Genomic DNA, 10,130 nt, shown 5'->3' with positions numbered 1-10,130 from the left:
ATGGTTAATGAGATCGCGAACCTCAAGCTCGCGACGGATTGGCAGTTCGGCAAGCCGCCATACTCTGGCGCTAATCCGCCTCCTACTGTAAGTTCCCGATTCTTCTCTCTTTTTTGATCTTTATTTCTTCTACCGAGTTCTGGCTTGCCGACTGAACAGTCGGATGTGTCACAGCTCCTTCCGACCGAGCAGTCGGCCGACGCCGTGGCGCAAGGCCAGGTCATCCTGCCGGATAGAGTGGTGAGTGACGCGGATGACCCTGATTTGGGGGCGGCCGCCTTGGAAGACGACGCCACGGGTCGTGGCGATGGGGCATGCAGCTCCGGAGGAGGAGGCGACATCGAGGCGTGGTTGGACGACGATGCAGAGGAGGCCGGGCGGCGCTGCCAGCCGGCCGGCAACAGGGCGAGGGCGAGCTCCTCAGCGGCGCCATCCGCACCAGGCGGCGCGCCGAAGCGCCGAGCCAGCACGCAACTACAGGGCGGCCGACCGAAGAAGCCCAAGGGCTCGGCTGCAGCGACCAAACGAGAGGAGGCTACCGCGAAGGCCGTCCAATTCTAGAGGGCCACGAAGCAGCCGCCGATGGTGCATGCGTGAGTGCTTGCTCCTCTTCATGTTTTCTCTCGTTTTTTGTAAACTTCTGCTGAATTTTCTTCAACTCGCGCTAATCAGGGCACCGCTCTCTCTTGAGTGATCGACCTCTGCTTCCATCGTCGGAGGGCCGGAGGGCTCTGCCAACACACACCACGTGCACCCACGCGCCGAGCTCCAGGTGGCAACGGAGCAGAACGCGCGGGAAGCGCACGAGGAGAAGGAGAGGGAGGACCGGGCAGAGGCGGACCCTGCCAGGGTAGCGCAAGAGGAGGCCGACACGGCGGCCAGGGCCGTGGCCGATGCCTCAGCAAAGGCCCAAGCGGAGGAGGCGGCCAAGACCCAGGCGGACGCGTCCGTCGGTGCGCAAGTGGGGGCGGCCACGGATGGCCAGGCCCCACTACTGATCATTCCGCATCGCTCCATGCCGCCAGCGATGGAGATCTCGTTGCGACTGGAGGGGCCAACATCGACTAGCCGGTCATGGAGAGTGTTGGAAATATGCCCTAGAGGCAATAATAAAATGGTTATTATTGTATTTCCTTGTTCATGATAATTGTCTATTGTTCATGCTATAATTGTATTAACTGGAAACCGTGATACATGTGTGAATACATAGACCACAACATGTCCCTAGTAAGCCTCTAGTTGACTAGCTCGTTGATCAATAGATGGTTATGGTTTCCTGACCATGGACATTGGATGTCGTTGATAACGGGATCACATCATTAGGAGAATGATGTGATGGACAAGACCCAATCCTAAGCATAGCACATGATCGTATAGTTCATCTGCTAAAGCTTTTCTAATGTCAAGTATCATTTCCTTAGACCATGAGATTGTGCAACTCCCGGATACCGTAGGAATGCTTTGGGTGTGCCAAACGTCACAACGTAACTGGGTGGCTATAAAGGCACACTATGGGTATCTCCGAAAGTGTCTGTTGAGTTGGCACGAGTCGAGACTGGGATTTGTCACTCCGTGTGACGGAGAGGTATCTCTGGGCCCACTCGGTAGTGCATCATCATAATGAGCTCAATGTGACTAATGAGTTAGCCACGGGATCATGCGTTACGGAACGAGTAAAGAGACTTGCCGGTAACGAGATTGAACAAGGTATGGGGATACCGACGATCGAATCCCGGGCAAGTAACATACCGATAGACAAAGGGAATTGTATACGGGATTGATTGAATCCCCGAAATCATGGTTCATCCGATGAGATCATCGTGGAACATGTGGGAGCCAATATGGGTATCCAGATCCCGCTATTGGTTATTGGCCGGAGAGATGTCTCGGTCATGTCTGCATGGTTCCCGAACCCGTAGGGTCTACACACTTAAGGTTCGGTGACGCTAGAGTTGTTATGGGAAATAGTATGTGGTTACCGAAGGTTGTTCGGAGTTCCGGATGAGATCCCGGACGCGACGAGGAGTTCCGGAATGGTCCAGAGGTGAAGATCGATATATTGGACGAAGGGTATTGGAGTCCGGAATTGTTCCGGGGGTACCGGGTGACGACCAGCGTGTCCGAAAGGGGTTTCGGAGGCCCCGGCAAGCGTTGGGGGGCCTTATGGGCCAAGGGGAGGGGGCACATGTAACATCCCAAATTTTCAATTTGGAATGTTATACACTAGATCATCATTGCATATCATAATTATTGCATTTTGGTTGATCCTAGAAATTTCACGCAACTCAAGGACCCTCGGAGAGAGTTGGGAATTTCGTTATTTTCATATTTGAGTTGTCTCAAATTTTGAAAATAGGACATTTGATTTTATTTATTTTATCTTCAATTATTTCTATTACAAAAATTATGAGAGAGGGAATAAAATGACTTTCCCAAAATAAAGAAATATTGAGGATTTAATAAAAAAAATCAAATAAGATTTTATTGGGTTTTATTTGCTATTTTATTTGAATTTAGGAAAAAATGTGCATTTTCCAAAATTGCATTTAAGCCCCAAATAAATGTTCATCCTGTGCGGCTTGATTTTAGAAGCCGGGTAAAATTTATTTCGGGATTTTTGGAGTCCGTTTAGTAGTCCTTTTGTTTTTTTCTGAGATTAACTATTTATATAAAAAAACGCGCAATCGACCTACGGGCCGTGTCCGACCCGGACACTAAGGCCCGTCCGGCTTTAAAAGCCGGGGAGGCCCCGCCGGAAGCCCCCCAAACCCTAGCCCCGTGCCGCCGCCGCCTTCGCCACCACCGCCGCCGCCGCCTTCGCCTCGCACCGCGCCGCCGCCCGCCGCCGTCGCCGGAGGCGCTGCCGCTGCCGGAGCCGCCGCCCGAGGTTTACTTCGATCCCGCCGCCGTTTTTTTAGAAAAACCGTTTAGTTTTCTGACGATTTTGTCGTTTTTTTTTGGTTTTGTTTTTTTAAATAGATAGGTTTTTCCGGTTTATTTAAATAGTGAGCGTTCATCCGTTTGTTCGTTTTAATGAACGTTCGTCATTTTTCTTTTTCTCGGATTAAATCCGCGATTTTTCTGATCGCGATTTTCGTTTTAGTATATCTTTTCGCTCGTTTGTCGGAATCAGGCGATTCAAGCGCCTGGAGTTTCGTCTCGAAACCCTCTTTCCGTTTAACCAAATTAAACAAGTTTTTTCCACTATAAAAATTGCCTTAGATCCAGAATAGTAAACGAAGCCTGTTTCTTTTGCCGTTTGTCTTTCGTTGCTTCGTTCGATTTGATTCTTTTTGCCAACCGAAGTTCTTAAATTGAACTTTCTGGTTAGATCTCTTATTTGAGTTTTACCTGTGCATTATTCGAGTACTTATTGTATGCTTGTTTGTTTGCGATAGAGTACCCAGAGTGCACCGCTTGTTACTTCGAATCTCTAGGTTTCCCGGATCATCAGCAAGGCAAGTAACACTTTGATCATACCTCCTACTACCCAGTTTTATTGCATTAGATCAATCCTCACACCTTGCATGTTTTAGGATCTAATTAAATTGTGGGTTTGGGGAGTAGTTGAGGTAGAACCTATTATCTGTTCATTATCAAACCTTTGGGAGTTACTCTACGTTTGCTTATTATTGCTATGCTATGCTAGTAGACGTGGATTGGGTGAGTGTATCCATGACAGATGTGAGCTTTGATAATTAATGGTTTACTTAAGGTGGCAACCTAAACACAAATCTGGGTGGATTGAGGCACATGGGTATTCCAGGATTGCCTGTTTTCTTTTGGGCCGCCACCCAGGCTCAAAGGGATCATGAGATTATTCATGCTAGAAACTTCCGTGTGCAGCCACAAGCTATTATGGGCTCTAGCATAGTTGACTAAGTCGTGCGAACTCTTACAGTGGTATACTAGCAGATGTAGGGGATGTAGGTGGTACGGTCTACCCATCGTAAGGTGCTAGTGCTTCTGAAAGACTATGTCTCGGTCATCCGTTTCTCAAACACCATGTTGTGCGAGAAATCCAAGGGAGGAGATCGAGTCTTGTGGGGAAAAGTGCGCAAACCTCTGCAGAGTGTATAAACTAATCATGGTTAGCCGTGTCCCCGGTTATGGACATCTTGAGTATCTAGTACCTGGATTATCATGTGAATCTCAACATGTTTCTCTAAAAATTAATTTTGCTGGGTTTGCTTAATGATGATGTTTAATTGGGATTGAGAATGCTGTCAACCATTCTCAATGTTTAACAACCACCATGATAGTTAAATAAATTTATTCATTTGTAGTAGGGAAAAATTGGCTTTACGCAAAACTGTAACCATAGAGCTTTCCACCAGCCAAATATGCATATAGAATAGCTGTTTCATTCCATTACTCTCTATGTGTTACATTGCCAGCATATTCCATGTGCTGACCCGTTTCGGGCTACAACGTTAATGTTGCAGACTTTTCAGACGACGATTAAGGTGTTTTAGGTCGTGGTTCTATACTCAGTGATGCCATTGGAGTTGATGGACTCACTTATCTTCCAAGCCTTCCGCTGTTATCGTTATTAGATGGCCTTAAGCCATATTTATTGTAATAAGTTCTCTTTTGAGACACTCGATGTAATAAGTGTGTGATTGCTACTCTGCTATAAATCCTTCAAGTACTGTGTGGTGTCAGCATTACTGATCCAGGGATGACACCGGAGCACAGAGATTGGACCGTTTGAGGTCTGGTCGCTACAAGATGGTATCAGAGCACACGCTGACTGTAGGACACGACCACTAAGCTAAAGACCTAGATCACTACTCACTCTCTTCTCTTCTGACCTCTCATATTTTCTACTCTTTAGGATGGCGGATGCAAGGAACAAGTTCACTCAACCGGATGAAGATACACCCTTTGGACGTCACTTGAAGGAAGTCAGTAGATACCTGAACATAGGAGTACCAAGCTTCACCGGAACCTACAATGCCACTCTACCTGAAGAAGAGCGCTCGATGATTCAAGTTCAAGTTCCAGGAAGGAGGTTCATGCCAGTCACGGAGCCCATAGAGTTTTCTTTCGATGCACCAACTTGGAATCTAGGAAAGAGCATGGCAGCTCACATCGCCATGGGAAGCATTGGAGAAGTCTACCGCAATGATCTCAAGGATACTATCTACCAGATTTGTGGGCACCGAGATGAGCACTGGGAGATGATCAGCATCAGAAAGGATAGATCCATTGCAGCTTTTATCCAGGAGTTAAAGCAGCACATTCGACGTCAGGAGAACCAGATGTGCGCCGACATGATAGACCTGAAGAAGGCAAAGACAAGAATCAAGGAACTGGAGGAAGAACTCAAGGCTACACGTGAAGATTTTGAAGAAGAAATTGAAGTATTCGTGGAAAATAATGACGATCTGATCAAGAAGATTGGAATATTTATGGGAGGCCCTACACCAGTAGAAGAAGACGAAGAACCCAAGGAGATTCGCCCGGAAGACTACATCATCATCGACGACACCGACTCGGATCCAGATGATAGCGATGATGACTATGTTGATGAAGCTGGAGCAGATATCATGGAGTCTGCAACCGAAGAATATTTCTAGTAGACCACCCCAACAATAGTAGTAGTCCACCATGTAAATATAGTAGTCCGAGCACTTTTGCGATAGTTAGATCGATTGTATGCCCTTGTTTGATTGATTGAATGAAGTGAATTGTTTGCTTTTGCCTCATGTGCATATGGGTAGTGTTTTCTCTTTAGACCCCCTCTATTCTTAAATCTCATCTTTTCTAAACCCTCAGATGCCTCCGAGACGTGACCCCGGATTTACCTTTCCACCGGAGCTCACTCAGTTGATCCAGCAGCAGAACACATTGATGCAGTTACTAGTCCAGAATCAGAACCAGGGGAACAACAACAACAACAACCCACCACCACCACCACCTATTGATCACTTAGCCCGTTTTCTTAGGCTGAATCCGCCGGTGTTTTCCAGTAGCACCAAGCCGATAGTAGAAGATGATTGGCTCCGCAAGACAGCTAGAGAGTTGACCACAGCAGGATGCATGGATGCGGAGAAGGTGAAGTTTGCCGCACATCAGCTTGAAGGACCCGCAACATCATGGTGGGAGAATTTCACAGCCACTTTCCCTGTCGATACTATCACATGGGACCAGTTTCAGCAGGCTTTTCGTACTGCCCATGTTTCAGCAGGAGCTATGGCCATGAAGAAGCGAGAGTTTCGTAACTTGCGCCAAGGAGGACGGACAGTTGGCCAGTATGTGGAGGACTTTAGTAAATTAGCATGTTATGCCCCAGATGACGTTGCTACGGATGCAGCAAAGTAGGAGAAGTTTCTGGAAGGACTGAATGATGAGTTGAGCATGTAGTTGATGGTAGCAACCTTCAACAACTACCAGGAGTTGGTAGATCATGCTCTTATGATTGAAGGAAAACATCAGCAAATTGAGAATCGCAAGAGGAAGTATGCACAAGGAAAGTACAATTTAGGAGATCAGCAGAAGCCATGATTTACCCCTAGGCCGGGAGGACATTTTCAGCATACCCATGGAGGAGGAAGCTCGCACAATCACAATGGCCCCAGGAATGGTAATGGGAATGGAGGAAGCAACGGCCAGAACCACACCAACCCATCAACCCCAGCCAAGAAAGACCTGAGCCAAGTCACTTGTTTTAAGTGCCAGAAGTGTGACGCCCGGGTATTTGAGCTACAGTAAACCTCTGTTAATGATGCCACGTCACGATGGTTACTGTTGCTAATCTCGTGTTAGTTCGAAACCGATTCAAATTCAAATTCAAAATCGAGTCAAACGGTAAATTCTTCAAACATTAAAACTAAAATTGTTCAAAATGGGACAAATAAATCCTAAGTCCAAATGGTGGAGGAACCACATTTTAGTAAAAAGATTTAAAGCCCTAAAATGATTTAAATAGTAGCTAAACAGCTATTTAAACGACTTTGGTATTTTATAAAATACTAGACTATTTTCATCAGGGTAAAACTTTTTAAAGTAGTGGATTGTTCTGGAACATTATTTTAGGGGCTCTAGATATATTTGTCTAAAATTAAAATTAATGTGTAACTAAAAAAAGGAATAAAACAACCCTCCCCCACTGGGCCACTCGGCCCAGCTACTAGCTAGGCCAAACCTCAGGCCGGCCCACCCCCTGCCTACTAACCCACTCCCCCCCGAAACCCTAGCGGCCCCTCCCCACTTCCCCCACGATCTCCCCCACTCGCTCTCTCTCCCCCCACTCCCCCAATCCCGATCGGATCGGGGCGACCACGCCCCCCCGCCCCCGTTGACTCCTCGCCCCTCCCCTCCCTCGCGCGACGCCCGCCGGAATCTGCGGCCACGCCTCACGCCGACCGCTCCGCCGACTGGATCGATCCCGCCGCCGCCGCCTGGGACCACGTCGCCGGACACGCCGCCTCATCCTCGCCCTCACCGGACCTCCCCGCGCCCACTGCCCCGTACCCTGCCACTCTCCATGTGAGGCCCCCAATCTTCTCCTCCGCCTCGCCGTTCCGCTCGACGCACCGCGCTCGCCCCGCTCGCGACCCGCGCCGCTGCCCCCGCCGCTCCTCCCCTACGTCGCCGCGCGCCCTCGCCGGCTCAGTTCGCCGCTGGCCCCGCCGTTGCGCGCGTCGCACCCCCCTGCTCCCCCGTGCCGCCCTCTGATGGCGCCCTTCGCGGCCGGCTCGCCGTGGCCGCGTCCCGGCTCCCTCCGCCTCCCTACCGTTGCCGGCCCCGCCCCAGGCTGCCGTGCCTGCCACTGCCATGCTGGCCGCCTCCGCCGGGGCCCCTCAATGGCTGCCGCGCCGCGGTCGTCCGCCGGTGGCACCCGGTGGCCTCGCCCCGTTTTCCCCCTGTCGGGCTCGCCCCTCCCCCCACTCGGGCCATCGCCCATTCGGGTGGAGCCCGCACGCCCGCATAGATCCCAGTGGCCCTATGACAAGGGGCCCCACCCTGGAACGTTTTATATAAAAAAAGGAATAAAAATAATAATAATAAAATAATTAAATAAATAATAATAATAATTAAATTAATTAATTAATTAAGCAATTAATTAAGTTAATTAATTATAATTAGATTAACCTAATCACTAGTTAACCTAATTAATCTGTTAGTTTAATTAAACAGTAGTTTGATTAGCCTAATCCCTAATTAACTAAAACAGTCAATGACATGGGGGTCCCACCCCTGTTGACCAGTCAAACGTTGACTGGTCAACTGGGTCCCTCTGGCCCACCTGTCAGTCACTGGGTACACTTTGGTGTACACTGTGCTGGGTGCGCCTAGCAATTTAACAATTATTTTCGAATTAAAAATAATTCCAGAAATTAGTAAAATCTTTAGAAAATCATATCTTTTTATCCGTAACTCGGATTAAATTATTTTCAACATGAAAGTTGCTCAGAACGATGAGACGAAGCCGGATACGCAGCCCGTTCGTCCGCCACAAATTCCTAGCATAGCAAACACGCAACTTTCCCCCTCCGGTTCATCTGTCCGAAAACGCGAAACACCGGGAATACTTTCCCGGATGTTTCTCCCCTTCGCCGGTAACACCTATCCCTGCGTTAGATTACCTCTAGCACCACGTTTGTCATGTTATGCTTTGATTGCTCTGTTATTTATTGTGTTCCCCCTCCGTTACTTTTCCGGTAGACCCCGAGACTGCCGCTGATGCCCCTGTGATCGACTACGTCGACGATGACCCCTCTCTCTTGCCAGAGCAACCAGGCAAGCCCCCCCTTTGATCACCAGATATCGCCTACTCTTCTCTATACTGCTTGCATTAGAGTAGTGTAGCATGTTACTGCTTCCTGTTAATCCTATACTGATGCATAGCCTGTCCTTGCTACTACTGTTGTTACCTTTACCTGCAATCCTAATGCTTAGTATAGGATGCTAGTTTATCATCAGTGGCCCTACATCCTTGTCCGTCTGCCATGCTATACTATCGGGCCGTGATCACTCGGGAGTTGATCACGGGTATATACTATATACTTTATACATGATACATGTGGTGACTAAAGACGGGTCGGCTTGAGGAGCACCTGCGAGTGGAGTTTTGAGGCGGAGCGACAGGGCAGGTTCCGACCACCTAGGAGAGAGGTGGGCCTGGCCCTGGTCGGCATTCGCGGATACTTAACATGCTTAACGAGATCTGGGTATTTGATCTGAGTCTGGCCATTTGGTCTATACGCACTAACCATCTACGCGGGAGTAGTTATGGGTATCCCGGCGTCGTGGTATCAGCCGAAGCCTTCGTGACGTCAGCGACTGAGTGGCGCGCGCCGGATTGGACTGGAAGGCCACTAGGCTAGGTCTGCTTTCGGCCGCGTTCGCAACGTGCAGGTGTGCTAAGGGCGATGGGCCCAGACCCCTGGGCGCTTAGGTTTAGACCGGCGTGCTGACCTCTCTGTTGGTCTAGGTGGGGCTGCAACATGTTGATCTTCCGAGGCCGGGCATGACCCAGGAAAGTGTGTCCGGCCAAATGGGATCGAGCGTGTTGGGGTATGTGGTGCACCCTGCAGGGAAGTTAATCTATTCGAATAGCCGTGATCTTCGGTAACAGGACGATTTGGAGTTGTACCTTGACCTTATGACAACTAGAACCGGATACTTAATAAAACACACCCTTCCAAGTGCCAGATACAACCGGTGGTCGCTCTCTCTCAGGGATACGAGGAGGGGATCGCCGGGTAGGATTATTGCTATGCGATGCTACTTGGAGGACTTCAGTCTACTCTCTTCTACATGCTGCAAGACGGAGGCTGCCAGAAGCGTAGTCATCGAAAGGACTAGCTACCCCCCTCTTATTCCGGCATTCTGCAGTTCAGTCCACCTATGATAGCCTTATTCCAATTGATACCAATGCATACATATGTAGTGTAGCTCCTTGCTTGCGAGTACTTTGGATGAGTACTCACGGTTGCTTTCTCCCTCCTTTCCCCCTTTTCCTTCTTCCTGGTTGTCGCAACCAGATGTTGGAGCCCAGGATCCAGACGCCACCGTCGACGACGACTCCTACTACACCGGAGGTGCCTACTACTACGTGATGCCCGCTGACGACGACCAGGAGTAGTTAGGAGGATCCCAGGCAGGAGGCCTTCACCTCT

Source organism: Triticum urartu, chromosome 7A, assembly GCF_056163025.1.
Source record: "Triticum urartu cultivar PI428250 chromosome 7A, HENAU_Tu73, whole genome shotgun sequence".
Taxonomy (NCBI): domain Eukaryota; kingdom Viridiplantae; phylum Streptophyta; class Magnoliopsida; order Poales; family Poaceae; genus Triticum; species Triticum urartu.
This window is presented reverse-complemented; position numbering follows the sequence as displayed.